The sequence below is a fragment of the Chelonoidis abingdonii genome, chromosome 2, assembly GCF_003597395.2.
Source record: "Chelonoidis abingdonii isolate Lonesome George chromosome 2, CheloAbing_2.0, whole genome shotgun sequence".
NCBI lineage: Eukaryota > Metazoa > Chordata > Testudines > Testudinidae > Chelonoidis > Chelonoidis abingdonii.
The window spans coordinates 27875315-27899480 of record NC_133770.1 but is presented as its reverse complement, the minus strand read 5'-3'; the positions used below and the strand labels follow the sequence as shown (position 1 = coordinate 27899480).

At 40.0% G+C, this 24166-nt stretch overlaps 1 long non-coding RNA gene across 9 annotated transcripts in view; it reads right to left on the bottom strand.

The window, feature by feature from the left end:
* LOC116816205 (uncharacterized) overlaps positions 1–24166 on the bottom strand; it is a 201295-nt gene that overhangs the window by 154046 nt on the left and 23083 nt on the right. For all 9 annotated transcript variants that reach the window (XR_012655183.1, XR_004371662.2, XR_012655187.1 and 6 more), the window contains exon 2: positions 3995–4090. This is a non-coding gene — a long non-coding RNA (uncharacterized LOC116816205). The remainder of the gene's footprint in view (positions 1–3994; positions 4091–24166) is intronic.

Sequence of the window (24166 nt, the reverse complement as noted above, 5' to 3'; positions counted from 1 at the left end):
ACTGCGTTTCCTTCAAGATTGTATTAACAAAAGAGTCATTAACAAAGAATTTCTGTTGCCATTGATATGTATGTGTGTGTGTGTGTGTGTGTGTGTGTGTGTGTGTGTGTTTGTTTTCTCTGGAAGGTTTCAAAGCACCGGTATATTTAGTTTACTAAAGGCATGATTTTGCTTCCATTGAAGTCAATGGCAAAACTCCTACTGACATCAAGGGGAGAAGAATTGAAGCCTAAAGGTAAAATTCAGTTTTGTCCAGAGGGCCAGCACAACACTTATTTACCATTTAAGCCCCACAGGGCGGTGTATAAATTTGTGCTCACTCTTTGCACCTGGGTGATTTTCTCTCTAAAAGAGGAAATCAAGCTAACCGAGTAGCCTAAATAAGGTGACACTGCCAATTGTTGGTAGTGAGTCTCAGCAGTGAGATTCAGATCTGAAGTCTTAAACCACTCCCATAAGAATCGGGGGGGGCGGACAGTTCTGCCAACTGTAGAGATGTGGTGGCAGCTGTAAAATTCAGACCCAGATCTGGATTCAGAGGGGCGGAAGGAAGTGCTCAGCAATAATTCGTAGCAAATAATCATTAAGGCTCCAGTTCACCAAAGCATTACAGCATGTATTTAAGTGCTTTGCTGAATGAAAATCGCCTGCTGGATCAGGAGCTATGCAAATAAAGCAAAACCCAGCAGCGCTTCAGACACAGACAGATTCAAATTTACTCCCAAGGGAGCTGCAATTGGCACTTTTTGCCCAGAGGCAGCCCTACTTATGAGTGGATTCACTCATCCACTGGGAGTACAACTTACATCTACTGAGTCCTACTCCAGTGCTCTGTCCACTAAACTTCTGGGCTAGCCCCACCCACTTTTGTGACTGTATTTGCCAACTCTGGGCCCCCTGTTGGAACAGGTGTTACACAAAGCTTGCTCAAGCAACCATACCACTGCCAGGGAACTGCAATCACAAGCCAGTGGAAACCAGGGATGAGTCGTCTGACTATGCAGATAGTTTTTTTTCCGCTCCCCTACCCCACAAAAATCTGCTCATGATACTATGTGTTTTTATCTAATGCAAAAGTAGCAATGCTGATTTTAAAACACTTACATGTGCAAAACCTCTCAGAGGGCAAGATCGTCATCTCAGTGGCCTGGGTATAATTGTACGGTAACATATTCAAGTCAGCAGCATTTCTCTGGATTTACGCAGTTGTCACTGAGTGTAGAATTAGGCTCGGTATTACCATTTCTTGATTTTACCGTAAGTCTTGCAATATTTGGGTTTTTTTCCTTAATGCCTGCACTAGTGGAATCATGTGAAAATGTGAGAATCTCAGTTTTCATTTTTTATGAATAAGTTTCTAACTCTTATGGTCATGGAATAAAACTGGCAAATGTGAACTCTAAGGGCTCAAAAAATCAGAAGGCCAATAAAAAGAAGTCCATACGTACTTTTTATTTAATCTCATAATTTTTTTAATCCATCTCATGATTTATGGGGCCTGACTCATGATTTCTGAACATTTAGGGTTGCCAACACCGCAGGCCCAGAGTATAGCTTTTCCTATTTATTGGATCTCATATTTCTATGAGTGACTCATGCAGTATCATGGGGACAGCAAGAAGGAATGTGCTGTGTTCACCGCATAATCCATTTAATTTCCTGGGCACAACATCTTTAGAGCGACTGGGAGATTCTCTATCAGGCCTTTCATTAATATGCTTCTAGATTTGTCTACCTAACTTGCATCTGCACTAACAATCCTACTGTATGGCCCTGGCTGAAAACTGAGAGGTAACATTAGCTGAAGGCAATGGACTGACCAGAGTGTGTCTCCATTTTGAATAGAGAGTTACAGCTCTGTGTAATACAGAACCTTAAAATACGGTCTAGGTCAGATATGCCTTTAAAACATGAGCATAACTATTAATAATTAAATATAATAGCCAATATCTTTCCCCTAGAAAACAATTTCTCTCCCCACTAGCACACAGAATAAAGACCACATCAATATTTGGAGATGGATAGATAGCTTAATTCATTTTGCAAATCCAGGGAAGTAACACTTCAGCACTTTCGCATAAACTGTCTCTGACACTGAAAATTAGCTAAGGGGGATGAAAATGTCAGGCGTAGAAGGACTTCATTTTTCTCTTGTTTAAAATATCATCAGTTATCTGCAATCAATGTAATGAGACAGCTTTCCATACAATAATGATTTACAATATGTTTATAGGAGAGATAGGAGTAATCATAAGGTTAGATTTGTCTCCATGTGCATTCTTTGAGCATCAGAAATGCTTAGTTTTGCAGTTCTCTCAGCCTAAGTATGCATGAGAGACAGACTTAGATCTACATAAGATTTCTGTACTTCCCCACAGAAGTGTGTGTAGTATATGTAGGCAATCTGGCCTTAACTTCATATAAACATATCCAATAACCAGATGCTTAGACACGCAAAAATCAACAATCCCAATGAACGAAAAGCAATATAATCAATGCTTAAATATCTAAACGTGTATTAAAGGAAACACACTCCTGGACATAGTGTTTTAATTTTCTTAACTTTCCATTGTCTGGAATTTCTTGTTTTAAAGCTGGGCAGGAGGGGGAGAGAGGGGAGTGAGGAATGCTTCCACTGCTGATGTCCTTTCCCAGTGGGTAATCTCTGCCCCAGTGTTTTAAGTGGAGCTAAGATGAATGTGGTTCTGCTATGTTTATTTCCTTGCATGTGCACCAGAATTGCTGATATCAGCAGATTTCTGCAAATGGTGCTTGACACAGGCTCTGCTGCTGTCACACAGGAAACACTAGCCTGTTTCTAGGGGCATCACAAAAATCACATTATTAATATTTCTTAGCAACAGAATCTCTCTTAGGTACTTGTATAGTCCTTGTTAACAAAGTACCTCACAATCTATAATGTATTTACCCTCACAAGACCCCTCTGAGGTAGCAAAGTGACATTATTCCCATTCTACAGATGGTTATCTGAAGTACTGAGAGACTACGGGCTTTGTGCAGCATTGTACACTGTGGGGTTGTGAATTCTAATGCCCAGCAACTAATCAAAATGCCCCTAGTGCACACCAACTGGGTCTACATGGGCCAGTTAGCAAACAACAGAATTCATATTCTTATAGCCCACACTGTTGCACTGTATAGACAAGCTCTACGTGACTTGTCCACACTCACATAGGAAGTCTGTGGTGGAGCAGGGCATTCTGCTCAGGTCTCTGTAGTCCAAGGCTGGCACCTGACCCACTGGACTATATCACTGGGTGAGTGATGGTTTTAACAAATCAAATTATTCTGGAATCCTAATGCCTTTCCCCATCAGATTCCAGCCATAGTTTGTGTGAGGTGCTATGTAACATTTATATATGTATGTCATCCCTGAAATACTCAGCTTTAACCCACCAAAAAATAACCTATATTTACCTAGTATAAAATATTAGAACTGTTCAAAAAGTATTGCCAAAATATTTTTGTGCAAAGTGTTCATTTTCAGTTTTTCAATGCAAAATCTGAAAAAAATGCAATTTTATTTTTTTGTTGAAAACCCAGAAAAAAATCCACCCAAAAAATTAATTAAAAACATAGAGACAAAAATTGAAAAATTTCCCAGAAAATATTTTTCATTTTTCTACACTTATCAAATATGGAAAGCTTAATGTGGGTCATTATCTTTTCTCTAGCAGCTGTAATTCCAATCAGCATCCCTGTGCAGGAGTCACCCTAAAGTCTACATTTCTTCAACAGCAGCCAGATAATGATCACCATATCCCCCACATGCTGGTAAACTGTGGAGCACTGCAGTGCATAAATTATTACATTGTGGCCCTTAATGGCTCAACCTGGACAGTTTTACAAATGAAATAATTTAACAGTTCCCAAAATAATACATAGGCTTTAATCCTTTGCAGTGTCATAGTGTTCACCATCCAACTATCTCAAAGTACTTAACAAATCTGTTCCCAGCTCTACAACAGCTCACTTGCTGGCTGATATTGGGCAAGTCACTTGATTCCTCTGTACCTCTGCTCCACCGTCTGTCTTGTCTATTTAGACTGTAAGTTTTTCAAAGACTGTTCTGGAAAGAAACAAGTCTCTTACTATGAGCCAAAATAGCACCAGGGCCTCTAGGTGGTATTGAAATGCAAATAAAAATAGTAATAAAAATAATTATTAATAAATAGTAAATCAGCAGGCGAGATTACAAACCAGGAAGTCTTGTCGTCCAGTTTCATGTTTATTCCACTAAGTCATACTGCCTTTGAGCTATTTTCTTAAGTATCATCCCAAAAAGTGTCAGATCAGAACAGACACAGCTATTGAGGAAGCAAATATAAATATATTATTTTACAGTATGCTTTTCATATATATGCTTCTTTCAGACTACAGAGTGATAGTATCTCAACCCAGGTATTCACATTGCTGAAAGCTGTCCCTGGGCAAAACAACGAATAAAGTACATCTTGAGGCTTGTATCTATGGCAATTGTGATGCACGTACAAAAATACTCAGCATAGTGACGCTTTTGGGAAACAACCCTTTAAGTGAGTGTGTCGGTTTCTTCCTTGAGTTACAGTAAAAGCTTCAGGGTTCCTGCAGACATTAACAAAGCAAAGGCACCATGACTTCAGCTTGGTGAGTCACACTCTTAACAGGGCAGGTATGTGTGGGATATTAACAGACTATAACGTCTAGGTTTTCTCTGTCTCACTGGATTGAATCATTAATGAAGAATTTTGCAGACAATGCTAAGGATCAAAAGACCTTATATGGTTACCCTAGGTAGCTTGTAATGAAAAGTGTAGGCCTGATTCTCCTCTAACTTATAATGGGGTAAATCAGCAGTAATTACATTGAACTCATTGTAAAACTGGTATGAGTGAGAGGAGGAGCAAGTCCAGGGCATTTTAGGAATGGGGGCCTGATCCTTCAAATTGCAACTCAAGTAGTCCATATTCCGGTGAATAGTCCCAGTGAAGCCAATAGTCAGTGTGAGAGAAGGGGATGTTCATGGGACTACTTGAATGAGCAAAGACTACTTATACGTATGGGGGAGGATAGAAGTAGAGAGGGTTTTTTTTTTCTCTTGGGCAAGGGAAACATCCTCATACACAACAACCTGACTGCCTCCGAAAATCTGACTTACCCTTTGTCTCTCTGCTCTGTAACCTTGGGCTGTCCTGCAACTCCTATATTTCCCTTGTCTTCTAATCTGCCTCTCACTTCTCTTCCTCACTGCTTTGTATCTATTGAAATTCTTATCCACGTTACTCTCCTCTCATCCAAACTGTCTTTTCCCATGATGTCCTCAAGTCCCATCTCCCCAGCCTATACGATATGGCTGCCTGCCTGGTCATATAGTCAAAAAGCTATGCTCACATCCTCCAGTCACCAGACAATTCTACTTTAATATCCAATGAAAAATTGTCTTTCTTTTTATAAACTCAGTGATCTGGTTCATAGATGTCACATCTCTTCACATCTTGTCTCGGACTCCAGTCATCTAACACATGCCTCTCCTTTTACAGGCTAATATTATTATAGAAAATTCTTTTCTGCATATTCTACTGTGAAACTGCATCCCATATTCTTCACCATGATATTATTATGATATGATGATATATTTATGATATCTTTTATGCATGGTAAGGCATGTGAGGTGTCATTGGAAAGGTTATGATTTGCTGAATATGATTACGCTATTTGTATGCATGTATCATTTTTGTACCCAAAGTTATGAATATTGACTATGTATTTATTTCACAAAGAGCTATTCCTGGGCAATACTCATTAGGCAAAATATTCTCAGTCAAGATGGCTGGCTGGGAACGGCCCATTCATGCTAATGAGCAATTAGGAAGAAACAATAGACCTTAGGAGAAGCTTATGTCCCACCTGGTTAGCCTTCCTGTGAACATGCCAAACAGCAAGTGGGGGATGGCTGCTGTGACTTTACAGAGCCATGTGACCAGATCATCTGGTGCTGGACTCCATCTTGGAAGTCTGTATTTGTCCACTGACTGACATGAGAACCAATCTTTGAAACAAGGGCATCCCGTCATACACAAAAGCTATATAAGGCAGGATAGTGACATCATCATGGTTTTTCACTGACTCTGCACCCAAGAAGACTCCTGGAAACACTCAAGGAACAAAGATTGAACTGGGGGAAATGCTGGATCCAGGCTAAAGGGATTTTTAGCCTGTGAATGGAACACCTAAGGATTCCAAGCTGTAAAGCAAGTGCAGCTTGCACCTTTAAAATCTGCGGCCTCCTTGTATCATCACTTAGGGTGAGAATCTGCTATTTATATCCAATCTATTTAGTATATTAAGCTTAGTTTGCATTTTTTGTTTATTTGCTAGGTAATCTGCTTTGATCTGTTTGCTATCCCTTATAATCACTTAAAATCTATCTTTTGTAGTTAATAAACTTGTTTTTTCTTCTCTAAAACCAGTGTGTGGCAATCATAACTCAGGGGAAGTAAGCTGTTGCATATTCCTCTCCAGAGTGAGGGGGGGGAGAATTTTATGAGCTTACTCTGTATAGTTCCCTGTGCAGCACAAGGCGGTATAATTTTGGGTTTATACTCCAGAGGCAAGGTGTACCTTAGGAACTGAGATGTACCCTAGTTGAAGCCTTCTCATGCAGGGGCTGGTTGAAGAGCCTGCATGTAACTGCAGCTGAGTGTGTGAGCTGTATGTATGCTGGTGAAAGTACAAGCTGGATAGGGCTTGGAAACTTCTCACAGCACTGATGGGTTGGGAGCACTCGGTGGTATCCCAGTTCCAGGTGGCACCCCAGGGGGAACCTATCACACCTACCATCTGAATAGCCTTTTGGTGCACTGCCACCACACTGGCAGTCTGAGCCAAACTCTCAGATCTGCTGCAGCGACATCATGGAGCTGTGCATGTTTAGACCAGATTTAAATCTTCCTCAAATCCCATATGAAGACATACATTTTCTCCCTGGCCTATTTCTCTCTCTCTCAATCTCTCTCTGCAATTTTTGTATTTGTTAAAACTTTATAACTCTACCTATTTAAATCTCTAAAGTGTTTTAGAGCAGAGTTCATATGAAAGATTTTACACAAAATAAAGTTGTATTGTATCTCAGCTCCTATAAAATCTCATTGATATCTTTGGGTATATGATATATCTTAATAATGGAATCATACATGATAATTAATATTTGTACATGAAAGCTCTAAGGAATGCTACATTTCTTTTTTTTTCCCTTAGCTATCATGATATTAATTAATACACTGCAAAGTGATTAAAATCATTTTTAAATAATGAACAATACCGAGACAGACAAGTTAATTGATTGATTGGTGTATGAGCAAGGTCCTAAGGGACTAGCATTTGCATATTAACACAGATCCTGTCTTAACAAGCTGCTTGCCATATTTTATCTTCCTTTGAGCAGCACTTTGGATGATAAAATAACACAAATAAGCCCATTGAATTGTTACTTCTCAAGGGAACATTGCGCAAACTTTAAAAATGCCCTTCACTTTAAACATGACCTATGCACACATCATATACATCTGCAGAGAGAGCTATGTAGATGTATGAACTTTTAGTGAAAGGGGCTTGTTAAATTTAGCCATTCTGGAGAATTATTCATAAAGACTACAGCATGGCAATGCAATCTTCTCCATGCTGATCTGATATTTGCCTCAACCCTGATCTGGTGGGTAGGAGGAGAGGAGAGTTCAGTGTCCAAGCTCATTCAATCCTTGGCCTCTTTGCTGTGACTGCCAGCAAGAAGCAGTATGCCAACTAGTTCTAATTGTCCACAAGAATGGGACTATGATCACCAACTCATTTCACACAGGCCATCAGGCAGTAACATTCAATCACTAGAGTCCAATCCTGCATCCACCAAAGACAGATGCAAAACTTCCAGCATCTTCAATAGTGCAGGACTAGATGTGGAAGAGTGTCCTAGGCCTGGTCTACACTACGCGTTTAAACCGATTTTAGTAGTGTTAAACCGATTTAACCCTGCACCTGTCCACACAACAAGGCCTTTTATATCAATATAAAGGGCTCTTAAAACCAGTCGTATCCTCCCCGACAAAGGATAGCGCCATGAAATACCATATTGACCATATCGAACTGGTTATGTGGCCCCGAGCAAATCGACGGATGCCCCCGCGGAATCCCTACAAGTGCAACCACGTCCACCTGGAAAGCATCTGACTGGATCACTGGCCCGTAACAGGAAAAGCCCCGCAAACTTTGAATTGCATTTCTGTTTGCCCACTGGAGCTCTGATCCACATGGGTGGCGAATGCAGTTACAAATCCAAAAAGAGCTCCAGCATGGACTGTATGAGATACTGGATCGATCACTGTATGGGAGACAAACGTTATAAATCAGAAGCTCGTTACAAAAAAAATGACAAAGCATTGAAAAAAATCCCAGCTAGAACGAGTATCACGACCAGTGCTGTGACGAGCATAACGAAACCCAAAGAATGAAATGGATGCCACGGAGGAAGGGAGAGGGGACTGAAGACTCCAGCTATCCCACCATCCCTGCAGCTCCGAAAAAGTATTTGATCTTGGCTGAGCTCCCAATGCCTGTAGGGTCAAACACATTGTCCAGGGTGTTCAGGTATACTCACAATTTACCTCCCCCCCCCCCCCATGAAAGAAAAGGGGAAAAAATCGTGTTCTTGACTTTCAATGTCACTTACTCTGACTAGCCTGGTAGACCCGCGGTTCCGCGCACTAACAGCTGCAATCTTCTCCCCCTCCCGTGCAGATGTACAGCGCAGAAGGACAGGTACCCTTGTCATCATCTGTGAGTATCCTGGCTGGCCTCAGGTGAGGTCGTTGGGGGACCTGGGTAAAAAATGAATGGACTCCCGTTATTCCTGGCAATGGTACAGAACGCTGGTAACCGTCCTCAATCACAGCAAACTGGGGCTGACTCCACATCCCCCCCCCTTTCATGTCTAAAGAAAGATTCTATATACTGCCTGTGACTACGATAGCAGCGAATGCGGGCTCCTCTCCCCCTCCCCACTTTAAATCCTCTGCGTGACATCATAGCAGCTGAGCTGCCTACCCCTCATTTTACTCACTAAAAAAGTCATGTTCTTATTCCTGCATTCTTTATATTCATCACACAATGGGACCTGCAAGGTAGCCCCAGGAGGGTGGGAGGAGCAAAGCAATGGGTGGGTTGTCAGGGGCACCCTTAGAATGCATGCAGCTCATATCTTCTGCGGATCTGACATGGAGCAGCTGTGCCTCGTACACGGTTCTCTAGTACACTGTCCATATCTAGGCAGGACTGATCTATTTTTTATAGATACATAAAGAGGTCATCGCCATTTTTGTCTTGCGCCCCGGCCGACCTCAGCTAAGGCCAGCCAGGAGCACCCTATCAGACAGCACAGATGGTACAGAATGACTGATAACCATCCATCTCTATCGCCAATTACAATGGCACAGCAGATGAACAGTAAAACAACTGGTAACCATCTCTGCTACCTTGCAACAGCAAATGAATGCTGCTGTGTATGCTGCAGTACCGCTCTGTCAGCGGCATCCAGTACACATACGGTGACATGTGAAAAGGGATAAAAGGCTCCATGGTTCCACGCTATGGCGTCTGCCAGGGCATGCAGGGAAAAGGGCCGTGAAATGATTGTCTGCCGTTGCTTTTCAAGGAGGAATGAATGAGATACACATTTACCAGAATCACCCCCGACACGGTTTTGCACCCATCATTCATTGGTGACTCAACCCAGAATCCAATGGTAGGGAGATGCGGAACTATGATAGCTACGGATAGGGGGACCCTGCAACAGTAGCCAGGAGGTGCAATTGCTCCAGAAATCGACACTAGCCTCGGTAACATGGACGCACACCACCAATTATTGTGCTTTGTGTGGCTGCATGCACTCGACATTAACAATCTGTTTTAGAAACCGTTTATGTAAATCGAATAATCCCTGTAATGTGGAAACATATCCCTAGAGGCAGTGAGAGTCAACATGTCCACAACTGGACACATGACAACATGTGACCAATTCTCCCTTTTTCGTCAATATAGTCAAACCTTGTTTACCTAAATGTTAATTAAATGAAATTCTTAATGTTGTTAAGGCTGGATATGAACCCCAAGTTTTGACTTCATCTCATAAGTCTGCATGACTTACAATCCTTGGGCCAGATCTTGAAATGGTATAAACTGGCATAACTCCATTAAAGTCACTTGCTATTTACACCAGATGAGGATATGGCTCCTATGGGCTTAGGTCCTGAAGCACAACTGCTGCTGCCTCCTGTAGAGCTGGGGGGACATGAAGAATCCAGGAACCAGGTTTTGAAGTTGGTTGTCAGGAGCAGGTCAAGTGACCCTTCAAAGCTTTCTGGGCAAGCTCCCAAAATACCCAAGTGCCCCTTGAGATCAATAGATAATTGAGTTTCTACTGTATTGTTTTACTGAATTTTGAACAAGTATAATGGTACTATACAAATGGAGTATGCATCACTAGTGTAAGCAAGGACAACTTCACTCATCCCAAGGATCTAGATGCCTCAGGGATTTATGAGTGAAGACCAGCACCTGGAACCGAATCCAGAGCAGGAATAGGAACCAGTGACAACCGTGTAGCACTGATATGATATGCTGTCTTCAGGATGAATTGCCACATGATGAACCAGCTGCAGATTTTGAATGAAGTCTGTTGTCAGTCCTTAAGAGACAGTACTGCCATTTTGATTGCTATAGTTCGTAGAATATCTAGAGTATTTTCATCTAGAGAATACAGGTTAAAGCAACCTTAGAAAATGTAATAGTTTATGATTACTATAATGAGCAGATTTAAATCTATATTGTGTACAGAGATAATTAATCTACTTAGGGAATTTTTTACTCAAATGGATTATTTCAAATAGGTTGTCTTAAATTAATTTAAGACAGAGCTTAGGCCAGTCCTTCTCCTCATGATATGAATTTGTTCTCTCTTTAGATACAGATGTCATTTGCTAATCCTTTTATTTCTAATAGAAACAAAACTAAAAATCTCAGAAAAATCATCTCTTTAATGCTGTTCTAATAATTTAATACTGTATATTAATAATTACAGGTTGTTCCTGGATGATTAATAGAGACCATCAAGATTTTTTTAGTAATCAGCACTGAAGTATTTGTTAGTCTTATAGTCTTTGCTAAATTCTATCAATTTTTACCATAGAATAAATATGCCAGTCTGTCTACCTTTCCGTCAATCACCTATCTATCTGTGTCTCTTAAATGGAAAAAAAATAAAGCCATGTTAGTGCAATTTTAAGGTTGTACTGTTAAAATCACAAAGGGCCAGACTGTAATACTCTCACTAAAGCTGAATAATGTGTTATATCATAAGTAGCCTAACTGAAGTCAATACATCTATTTGCAGAGTAAAGCACCATTTAACAGGTGAAATCCTGGATCCATTGATGTCAGTGCAGGTTTTGCCACAGACTCTAATGGAATCAGGAATTCCCCCAATATGAGCATGAGAATCACAATCAGACGCAAAGTAAAGAAATGCTAAAGTTATATTTCTAACAGTAACATCGATATTGTACATCCTGTACTTATATTTTAAATACATTTTGCCAAAACAGAACAGACATATACTAAGCAAAACTAATTAAAATGAAATTTCAAATATCTGAAACTGAAATTTGAAGGGGAAAAAAAGGAAAAAATTGTAAAACTTTTTCTTCCATTTTTTGACCACTGAGTGAGCTGATAAAGCTATTTCAATACTTGAAATGCTGATCAAATCTTTTTCAAAATTTTGAAAGAGGGTGAAAAGCAAAAAAAATTAAGAAAAAAAAGTTGCAAAAATACTTATACCTTTTACTTCCCACTCCCTTTTGATCTGCTCTAATACTAAGCTACTCGTTTAACCAAAAAACAGGAAGAGGAAATATTACTTATTTGCGGTAAGGCTGAAATAATGTAGATGTAGGAGCCTTAGCTTTAACACTTCCTCAGTTCAGTGCCCAATGTTCATGTTAAATTGCAGCTTTGTCTCACAAAGCCTGGATTTTTTTTCGTAAGAAAAACCTATAACTCAAAAACAACAGAAGAGATTTTGCTCCAAATTTAAAATAAAACAAACATACAAACACACACAAATACTGCAGGAAACATGGAAAATGTTATTCTCTTTAGCTAGGCACTGATCCAAACCCTAAATAAGTCAACAGAAAGACTATCAAGTTTCAAGAGCTTTTGATCAGGTCATAAATGAATGTTTCAGAAAGGTACATGTATGTATAAAACAGAGATATAATGGAAACAGTCTCCTTTTTAAATATATTATTATTATATTAGTCATATTCCAATAGCACCTAATATTCCCAGTCAAGATTGATTGTGCTAGGCATATATTGTTGTATTATTCATTCAGGCTTTATTTCTTGTCTTCAGTCAAGTGTAGTTCTTGTTTATCCTGCATGCTTCCACATTCTTTTGAATCTTATTTGGGATGTTTATTGAATTTTCAGTGGTTAGTCTCATGTTTAAGGATCCCTGATTCAAGGCCCTTATTCTGTATATTTTCGTATTAGAGGATGTCGATGAGAGTTTATTTCAGTGGGATACAGGAAGTTGGTCTGAGGTCTCTGGTTCTTCTTGCAGAAGAGAAAATGTGAACAGATTTTATTTTCAGACTGATCCCTCAACTTAATAGCCTGATTCATAACTTTCACTGTGGTTTAGTCACTTGTGGATTTTGAAACACTTAGTATTGCAGTGAATTACAAGGCTTTTACACTATTCACAAGTGAAAAAACCACTCATGATTAAGAGACTATGAGGCAGTTTAAAGAGGAGAATGAATTGATCTGAGATGTAGTTCCATCCTGCTGGTTCTACCTACTACCCCTACACTGAAAAAAAATGGGAACAGATGCAATCTGTTGTATCTCTCTGAGGGGAGCTCATAAGATCCTCCTCTAGGTGTACAGAGGTCATTTTGTGGTTTGGGAGATAGCAGAATGCCTCCGATGCATAGGCATGATCTCTCATAACAGAAATCCATGGATGTAAAAATACATGAATTGCAGTGTTAGGAGTATTCAGAGGAAAAGAACTACTGAGATCATCTTCCTTGCCAACCTGTCTGGCATCACCCCATCTTTCAAGCCCTCTGCTGGTTCGTCCTTCTCCAGAGCATCACGTTCAAGCTTCTTGTCATTATCTTCAAGGCACTACATAGTTCTGCCCTTTTTCACTTGGCAAACCTTATTGCTTATTATATCACTACACTCCTGCCACCCCCATTCCACACATAATGACAGCCTAAAAGCCCTATTTGTCCTCTTCTCTCATAACCATATCTGCACTTTCTCCTATATATACCCAAAGTGCTGCACTCTGCATTGTGGTTATTCACATACATTATAGATTTAATTGGACTTCTGTGAGTGTGATTATTATTTTGTCTTACTGTAGGGCCTAGGAGCCCAAGTCAGGACCAGGATCTCAGTGCGCTAGGCATTGTACAAACACAGAACTAAAAAGATGGTCCCTGCCCCAAAGATGTTAGAGTCCAGACAAGAGCCAACAGATGGATACAGACAGACTGATGGGAGAGTAGAAGGAAAGAATGTGAAGCCTTCCACCCCAGCGTTGTTGTATTTCAGTGCAGTATTTTCTATGTGTATATATATATACAGGGAGAGATCCTCAGCACGCATAAATCAGTGTAGATCCACTGAAGCCACTTTTACTCTAGCCCATATTTTGCTGAGTACTTGAGAATCTCCTGAAAGGTAAGACATTAGACCCTGTCCCAAAGAGCTTACAATCCAACTAGATCACTGGTGACAGGGCAGGATATAAACCCATGCCTCTGTGCCTCCTATTTAAACTGATGAGGCATGGGTTTATATCCTACCCTGTCCGTGATCTAACTGGATTGTAAACTCTTTGGGACGGGGTCTAATGTCTTACAATCCAATTAGATCACTGGCATGGCAGGATTTAAACCCATGCCTCATAAATTTAAATAGGAGGCACAGAAGCCAGGAGTTTATATCCTACCCTGTCTGTGATCTAATAGAATTGCAAGCTGTTTGGAACAGCATCTGTGTCATTCATATGGTGTAAATTGGCATAGCTGCACTGATGTGAGTGGAGTTATGCTGCTTTACATCAGATGGAGATCTGGCCGCCTTTCCTCAGATTCTTTTCTTTTGAATAGATATGTAGGTGTCCTTTTATGCCACCTGATTACATCTCATGCCATAAGATAATGGAGATTGGATTCTCCATGTTACTCATGGTGCTACCCATTTTGTCAATTTCTGAGATGAGGACTCATCATCTCTAAAACCTTATTTGAGGGAAGCAGACTAGATTACAAACAACTGAAACAAACTGCATAGACAAGCTGGCATTTTGTTCTCTGATGATGCCTGCACTATAGTAGGGAATAAATCAGGGATAATTAGACAGGTTGGCTTATTCCCACCAGATTTTTTTTTATTTATCTTTTTTTTTTTTTTGCAAAAATAGTACAATATAAGCAAATTAGAAAGAAACCAAAGTATCAGACAGAGCTATTTCACTATAACACATCATGTAGAACAGCCTTTTAAAACGTGTAATATAGTTCCTAATGCAAGAGTTGTTTATATTTGAATGTAAATGCTTGCAGAAGGGAAATATCATAAAGGTGTGATTTGGATCCTATTGGTCTCTTGAGCTTTCTGTGACGGGCATTTCTCCCTGGGGTGATTTATAAATGATTGTTCCCTGTTGCAAGAACATTGGCAGGCTTGAGGAAAGAATAGCTGCAATTTTCACTCTAATGTGGCTGGCTCATATCCAGAAATTGCAGAAAGCCTAATTGCTACAAAACTGAGATTAGAGGCTTATTCCTATGTCTACAGTTAGTGACATAGCATGAAAAATGCAATATTTTATATTACACAAGTGTGAAATTTTCATATTCCCAGCAACAGAAGTTAGAACTGGTCCAGTAAAAAGGTACATTTAAACTGTAAGACGACACTAACCGGACATCAGAAGTTATATAACTTACATAGTAAAACATCGGAGAACTCTGATCTAGGTCAAAGGCCTTATTAGACACAAAGACCCTAGTAGGTTTGAATATCTACAGTAAACCTCCTTCAAACGTCTTAAAATAAAGCATCTGCTGAAACAAGATACAGTAGCATTAATGGCTGCCTAGACACCATTCTATTTCAATAAATGTCATGGACGCTCTGGGGCTTATCAAAAATAAATGGCAGTAACTAGGTAAGCTTCTGTGACTTCCAGCCAAATTACAATGCAAACAAACTTCAGCGAAGTCTTCCACAACACCTTCTGAGTTATCTCTGCACCACTGTCACCAGTCAAAAATTTATAAAATTGGATTTGCTGATTACACTTGTCTGGACAATAGACTCTGGCTGCTAATGCCTTATATAACATGTCAGCCTTGGACAAGTGAATAACCTATTGACTAACTTTACCTTAACTAAAGTACTGTAGCAAGTTTGATTTAAAGGTCTTGATTGACCTTTCACATCAGTTTTACATCTGCAAAATTCCACTGACTTAAATGGAGTTATGCTTGATTTACTCTGGTATAAGTGAGAGGCAAATTGGGACCAAAGAATTTAAAACAGTAGGCAAAGAGTTCCTTCCAAAATCCTCAGCATGTTCTGTTTTGGAAGCAAAGAAATTCTTGTAGACAGGGAAAACAGATCTTTTTTCAGACATTGTCTCTCTATCTCTATTTCACCCCCAAATCCACTTTGTGTCCCATTTCTGACATACAGAGACAAAATAAAATATTTCCAAAATGTTTAACCTTTCATATAAAACAAATACATTTAGCTTCTTATTAACATTTAATATCTTAAAAATCATTGCCAAATTGTTTACAGGGTTAATAAGCATTTGTGTTTTAATTATTTGAACAAATTCTCAAATATTCAAAATTGAGTACAAGAAATGAATAATTTACACATTAGGCCCACAACCAGGAAACCTGTAATTGTTAGAGTGTGTGAGAGAAATTTTTCACACAAGAATAAAGCATTAAACATACAGTAAAAAAAAATGCATTCTTAAGATGAAATCTTTATATAATTTAGTGGGTAAAGGTGATAGGGAAATTATAGGAAAAAAACCCATGATTGCCTAGAAATGGTTTAGGGTTTTTTTCAATAGATTGGAAGGGAAGACGTTATGGAGAAGAGAAATGAACTCAGTTTGGGAAGCACTTTTGTTTCCAGCCATTTACATTAAATCCCTTTTTGGAGGGGGGAAAGGGTTGCTATAGTCAGAGACCAGAAAACCAAACTTTCTAATTAACTGCACTCTGCACTACTTGCACCAAGCTACGTGTGCTGGCTGACAAAATGGCCTTCAGTGCTTGTTTGCAAACAAATTTAAATATTCAGTGCATCGCTTCTGGGAAGGAGGCCATCTTTTTCATACTATAAATCTGGGATGTAACATTTATTAGTGACCTATGCTTAGCTCCACTGGCTTCTGGATACTAGAGAGAGTCAGCATCATTCCATAGCCTGCAAAATCCCAGAACTATAATATAATAACAGTCAGAGAGGGACAAAATTGAGGAACACAACAGAAAAACAGCTGAAGGAAGCACTTGAATAGATGGACACTTAATGTTGGTTGCCAACCGGCAAGCCCTGTTAGTCAGGGAAGGCCGTTTAGGCCACCCTTTTTGTCTCCCCCAGAAGAAACAATGAGGAAGCTCTGTTTTTTCCAGGGCCTGAGAAAAAATTGCATGCAGTCAAGCATGGGAAAGCAATAACTTCTGTTGGCCATTTGTTGTGGGAAGTCACATGGTGCAGTGACTGGCAGGAGCTCTCTCTATCCCACGCTGCAAGAAGGGTCCATAGTGTGAACTCAAATAAAATATTTTTCCCTCTTATACATTTGCTTGTTGGCTGATTTCTTGCTGGATCTTCATACTGACTATACCAGGAATTCCAGCTCAATGGAAATCATCAAATACGAATATATGGAAACAAGCCAAGTAAGAGCAAATCTAGGCAAGGTGATGTAGGGATGAAGTATCAGTGCTTCATTGGGAATTTGGCCCTATTCCAGGGAGTACAATGTCATACCAAGAGCTGGCCACAGGCTGACTCTTAGCAAGGTGAAGCAATACTTTAGATACTTACAGTCTCTTTCCTTCTCTCCCTGGTTACCTAGAGCTCCAGCAGACTCTTTCTCCCTCAGGCCTATGCTGATCAGATGGCAGTTTCTACTCCTTGAACTCCCACCATGATTCCCCCACATGGATACCCGTCCAACTAGCCTGATCTGATTGGTTGAAACTGTGATTGGATTGGTCCTTTCTGACAACACTTGTGGGGGATGATGGTAGGGCTACAAGAGTATGTGAGCCCAGCTGTGACTGTAGTTCAGAGGTGGGTGACGTGATTTTTACAGCTTGGAAAGTACTTTGTCAGCCCTTCAAGCTGACACTGTGGGTGTGTATAAATGCACTGTGGCATTGTATGCTTTCCTAGGCCAGGAAGGACATTTCTGTTCTTTAGTGCCTAATATAATTTGACCCTAATTTCCTCTGCAGAAGAAATAAAAATGGAGGCTCTACCCACTCCCAACTCCTAGTGCCTCTTGGAAGCATTTGATATGTGTTAATTTATTCTGTCTCATAATTAATGATTTTCCATCCCATTATAAAAATGTGTAATGTTATTAACATTGCCTGTTTTCATTTTATTATCAATGCAGCAAGTGATATTTCTTATAATTATGTAGAAATATTGCATTAAACAATTAAGATACACATTACATGACAGAAGGACCCATTTGAGAAGTGAAATTGACCCAATTTCCTGAGACAAGGTCAGGAGCAACCGAAGTATGAACTTTTTGATCCACATTCAAGCTGAAATAAAGGGCAAGATTTTTCAAAGTGACTGGTAACTTTGGGAGCCCAGCTTGACACTCCTTAAAGGGCCTGATTTTCAGCAGGAGCAAGCTCAGCGCCCTTTTAAGATGTCCCAAGTCCAAGATCACCAGTCACTTTTGAAAATGTTGGCCAATGTAGAAAAGAGAATTTCCATGGCTCCGCTTTAATCTGTCAAGGAGCTAGCCCTACTTTGCCTACCCTTAATCTCTCCTCACAGTGTAGATGAAATGTATCTGAAGGGAGTAATATCCCCAGTTTGAAACTACACTGGAAATGTTCTCCTTTACTTGAAATAATAAAAGTCAAAGGGCGCAGAAATAAAATTGAATGAAAAAATAGGATCACCAAGGCTGAAGACTTCAAGCAGAAAGGCCTGCCCAGCTGTGGGTTTTATAGTAGTGAATCAAAAATAATTAAAGTTACACACCGCTCTTTCTCCTCCTTCACTTCCTCTTTTTTCTTTTTTTTTTTACTTTTTAAAATAGAAGATTTTTTTAAATTCCCTAACAACTACATTCTGCAGAAATACATCTAAAATAATATACAGCATGCACCTTGAGTTCCACCCTCAGACAACACATTCCATCTTCAAAATGTACACGTTAATGCATACCATACGTTAACATGAACACAGGAATTGCTATACTAGACCAGACCCATGGTCCATCTAGCCCATTATCCTGTCTCTGACAATGGCCATCATCTGATGTTTTAAAGGAAGATGTAAGAACCACAGTAAGCAGACATGGGATAATCTGTTGCCCCTCCACTCCACATGAGATGTCATCTTGATCTCTAATAGTTAGACATTAGCCTAAACCCTGAAGCACCAGGTTTAATATCCCTTCCAATTTTAGCTATCATTAATTATAACTCTAGATATTCTTGATAGTCATATAAATGTCCAATCTCTTTTTGAATCTTAATAAATTATTGACTCCAATGACTTCCTGTGGCAGTGAGTTCCACAGTCCAATTACTGTCTATTTTTTCTAGCTGTTTGCAGTTTACCATTTTCTTCGAAAGTTCTTATGTTATTAGATAGGGAGAACAGAAGCTCTCAATCTACCTTCTCTATGCTATTAATTAGTTATTGGTGCCCTCTTATCCATCTCCTGAGGCAAACAATCCCTGTCTTTTCAATCTTATATCATATAGGTTTTCTTTCATGCCCTTGATCATTATCTGAACACCCTCTCATTGAACAATAATATTATATATATACAAGGTTTGATCCAGAAAGATGTTGAGAACTCTGACCCTGATTCAGCAAAGCACTGAAGCACGTCTAATTTAATGCACGTGAGTGGTCCCATTGACTTCAAGCATGTGCTTAAGTGCTTTACTGGTTCAATGCTCAACACCTTGCAGGACTGAGGCCACTACCTATATATTCATAATAATACACACTATATATACACATGCATTATATATATTGACATAGACACTCCAAAATGCACACAGTACTACTAATAGACCCTGTGTGGACATTTTGTGACTAATCTGTCCAGAAAAAAAATTGTATAACAAACCACCAGAATTAGGAAAACCAAATCACAGCTAAGTGTTGCTACAATAAATACATCTCTCCACAGGAAATAAAATATAGTATCTTTTTGTAACTTAATATAGTCTCCTTTAAAACTTAATAAAGTATCCTTAATAAAGTATCCTTTTATAACTTAAATTCCTTTTATAACTTAAATGTATAACTCAAATTTTGTACAGTTCTGCTCTTACCGTTCAGTGCAGCACATTACACATTTTTCATATGATACAATTCCCGTCTGGCCCCTGCAGTCTTGAGTTATTGTGGTTTCAATAAATGGTGAATGGGGTAAATGGACACTGATTTTTTGAGGATGAAATAATGCGTTCATTCAGGACTGTTACGGTTTTAAAAGAAAGGCAGTTGAGACAGAGAAAAAATGGAGACTCAGTGTGACAGAGATTAAGATTGCAATGTGGAGTATAAAACTGAGACTAGGTTATGGGGCACATTTGTACCAGTTGCCAGGGCTTTCCAGAAATTAACAAACTATGAGTCTTTCATTGCCACTCATCATTGTTCCATCCAATTTTGCAGGGCTGTTCTTGACATTCCCAGGGACCTTTACATCAATAGTGCCCCTATACCACAGCTTGCATAGTGGATTCTGGGGTGTTATTTGGCAGAGAAGGAAGTACTGGGGAAATTTAAAAAGAGTGCTGAAGAAAGGTATGAATGTAGTATTCAAAGATATCATTTGGTCCTATGAAGATCCAGAAAAATATTACTGATAAAGTATTTGATTTGGGGAGAAAATGGGATGGGCAAGTGGATGAATGAGTGTGGAGGATTGGGTAGAGTAAGGCAGAGGGTGTGGAAATGGGCAACTTGCTCACCATGTATATGCCAGAGCTTCAATTTATGTAGCTCAGCATAGATCCATTGATCTCAGCTTGGGATACGGTCTAATGCATTTATTGGGGGCCTATAAGGGCAAGCACCAGCCCTGGAGATATTTACTAGTTTTTGTCAGGACCAAGCTGGAGGTATGTCTATTCAGTCTGTATTAAATGTAATGATATTGGGGTGGTTGAGGAAAAGGAAAGAGCTGGAGACAAGATTTCTGGGGTAACAGATTGTTGGATGAAGAAAAGAAGTTGCCCGAGAGTCTTAAGATGTGCCTACACTGCATTTGGGAGTGACCCTCCCAGCATGAGACCACAAATTTGTGTTAATGGGGTCATGCTACCGCTCAAAAAATAACTGTGAAGATGTTGCTTTGGTTTTGTGGCTGAAGCTGGAGCTCAGGCTCTTAAGTCTAATCCCCCTCCTCACAGGCTCAGAGCCCAAGATCCAGCTGCAGTGTCTACATACCTATTTTTAGGCTGCTACGCCAAGTCTGTGGAGCCATGCAGGGAGGCTCACTCGCAAATGCAGTGTAGACTTACCCTTAGAGGTAGAGATACCAGTGGGAAAAAAGAGCAAAAGGACTAAAGGACCAGAAAATGGGCCTTTTGATGCCTACCACAGGAACTTCCTTCTACTCACTTCAGAAACTGATCTGCATAAACTACCCTTTGTATTCCACAAATCACCATCAGTGGAGAACTCCTGGAAAATGTGGACCATTTTCCATACCTTGGCAGCCACCTCTCCCAAACAGCCAGTGTGACATTCCCCTGGTGTTATCTGGACCGGTGATCTGCTCGGGTCACTCCAATCCTTGACTCTAGGAGCCAGCCTTACCCTGCTCTGTTGTGAGAACCCCCACTCCTGGGCTGTTCATGCACAGCCTCTGCATGTAAGCTGCTTCTTGGATTGTGCAACTGAATGACACTAGCCAATATCTCTGGTCCCAGACACAATCCTAGGAACCTCCATCTTGCAATGTCCAGTTATGCCCGCTGGACACTGCAAGCTTATATGAGTTCATCAATTTAACAAAGAAATTGATATGTACCTAGATTGTTCTCCCATGGGGAGCTTCTGACACTCTTCAAACCAAACTCACTGCTTCAGGTAGAATAAACAAATAGATCTATTGACTACAAAGATAAATTTTAAGTGATTATAAGTCAAAGCATAACAAGTGAGATTTGGTCAAATGAAATAAAAGTAAAACACATTCTAAGCTGATCTTAACACTTGCAATGTCCTTACAAACTTAAATGCTTCTCACCGCAGGCTGGCTGGCTTCCCTTCAGCCAGGCTGTCCTCTTTGATCAGCGCTTCAGTCGTTTGGTGTGGTGTCTGTAGATGGAGGTGGAAGTGAGCGAGGAAGAGCATGGCAAATGTCTCTCCCTTTTATTATGTTCTTCTTACCTCTTGGCTTTGCCCCCCTGCTCCCTCTTCAGAGTCAGGTGAGCATTACCTCATCGTAGTCCCAAACTGACCAAAGGAAGGGGGATGACTCACTCGAGAGTCCAATAGATCCTTGGTTTCTGCCTAGGCCAGTGTCCATTGTTCCTGTGAGGCTGGACTGGGTTTGTCCCATATATGCCCTGATGAAGTGTGAACTTCCTCTTTGCCTGGGCTTGTTTTAAGCTACAAGGACACATTTTCAGCCTCATAAATATATACATGAAGTTACAACCTATAACATTACTATAACAACAATGGTCAGTGCATTAAGTGCCTTCTGAAGATACCCAACAGGACAAACTTTGCATTAGATACCACACAATCACATTTTAAGGATAAGCATGGGGGTGTAAGGTGTTCCCTCGAGGTACAGAACATCACAGCCAGCACTGATACAGAAACTGAATACAGGATCCACTGTGCCAGCACATCCTTTGGAAGACTACTCAAATGAGTCTTCAATGATTAGGATCTGCAAACAGGATCTTGGTTTACAAGACAGTTCTCATCTCCACCCTTCTTTATGGTTGTGAGACCTGGGTAACCTACAGACGACATTTCAAGTGGCTGGAGTGGTTCCAACTGCGCTGCCCCAGGAGAATTCTCAGGATCAGCTGGGACAAGCGACACGCTAACATTACTATTCTCTCTGCAGCCAACATCAGCAGTATAGAAGCGTAGGTCATGAAACACCAACTTTGCTGGACTGGCCACTGTGTACATATGCCTGATACTCACCTCCCACAGCAAGTACTCTTCTCTCAATTAAGTCAGGGGAGAAGGCCTTGCAGAGGGCAGCAGAAGCGCTTCAAAGACACACTGAAAGTACACCTTAAAAAGGGAGGCATCAACCCAACAAACTGGGAGGACTCAGCACAGAACAGAACACAGTGGCACCACACCATACACTAAGCCACAGCTCACCTGAGGAGAACAGACGTGCTCATGAGACAGAGAAGTGACAAAGGAGGAAAGAAGAGGCACAACACTCCAGCTAACAACTATGTCTCCTCCAAAATTACACCTGTCACTTCTGTTGGAAAATTTGAAGGGCAAGAAATGGGATCTACAGCCACTAAAATCCACCAATGAACCCGCTTGACAGACATTATCTTTGCATCAAGGAATAGCCAAAGAGACTGCTAGCCCAAGTCTGTGGAGCCAGGTAGGGAGTTTCACTAGCAAATGCAGTGTATACATACCCTTAGAGGTAGGGGAAAATACCAGTGGGGAAAAAGAGAAAAAAGACTAAAGGACCAGAAAATGGGCCTTTTGATGGCCTACCATGGGAACTCCCTTCTACTCACTTCAGAAACTGATCATTTCCTATGTAACCCTGTGTTTCCAGGAGTCCATAGGAATGCAAATTTGAGACTGCAAGAGTCAGCACTGGTTTTGGTTTTATTTTGTGAATGGGTCAGCAGTGAAGTGGCTCTTTTTTGTTATTTTATTGCTTTTTCTTTCTTGTTCTATTATTTTTATGAGCGGGCACCATATATACAGCCTGGAGTAAACAGCAGAGTCGTTTACAATTTGTTTTTTCTAACATGTTTCATATCGAAACTGAGAACTTTGTTGTGGTGGATGAAATTCAATCTAGGGGGAAAATGGCTAAAAAAAAGAGAGAGATTCTTTAAAAATGGCAGAAGACAATACAATTTAACTATAAACTAAGGTGATAGGGATTCCTACAGGGCCTGATCTAGTGCTCACTGAAGTCAAAGGAAAGGCTACTATTGACTTGACTGGACTTGAAACAGTCCCATAAAGACTAGACTAGTCTCGTGTTGTCTTTACAAAAATAAATAAACAAAAACATGTTTAAATTGCCTTTCTAAGGTTAAAAGTTACTAGAATCTTTAGCATTCGCAAGTGCAGAGATTAAACTAACGCATATAACTCTGTCTCATTTTAAGATTATGTATCTGTGAATACATTAAATTCTAATTAAGACATTTTAAAACATTTCCAAACACCCAATGCAATTCCAGTATCAGCACTACTATCTGGTTCCATCCTTCTGTACTTAAACTCTTATTATGAACTTCGACGCTCCTTTAGATCAGGAAAGCTTCATGCCAGCAGTTTGAAGATCAAAAGGAAAGATTTATTATAAAGGTAAACAAATCCATATTTTACCATAAACATCTGAATTCACCGAGGCTGTATGTAGAAACGTTCTTGTTTTGAGAAGAATTGACTTAGCTAGGATTTTGTGTTCATTTTCTAGCTAACGTTCTCCTTATCAAAGGTTCTTAAATGGATCTTTTATAAGACAGTGGAATCAAATTAAGAAATAGGTAATGTAATCTCTCTATGATAGGGAGTATTTCTTGTGCTTTAGT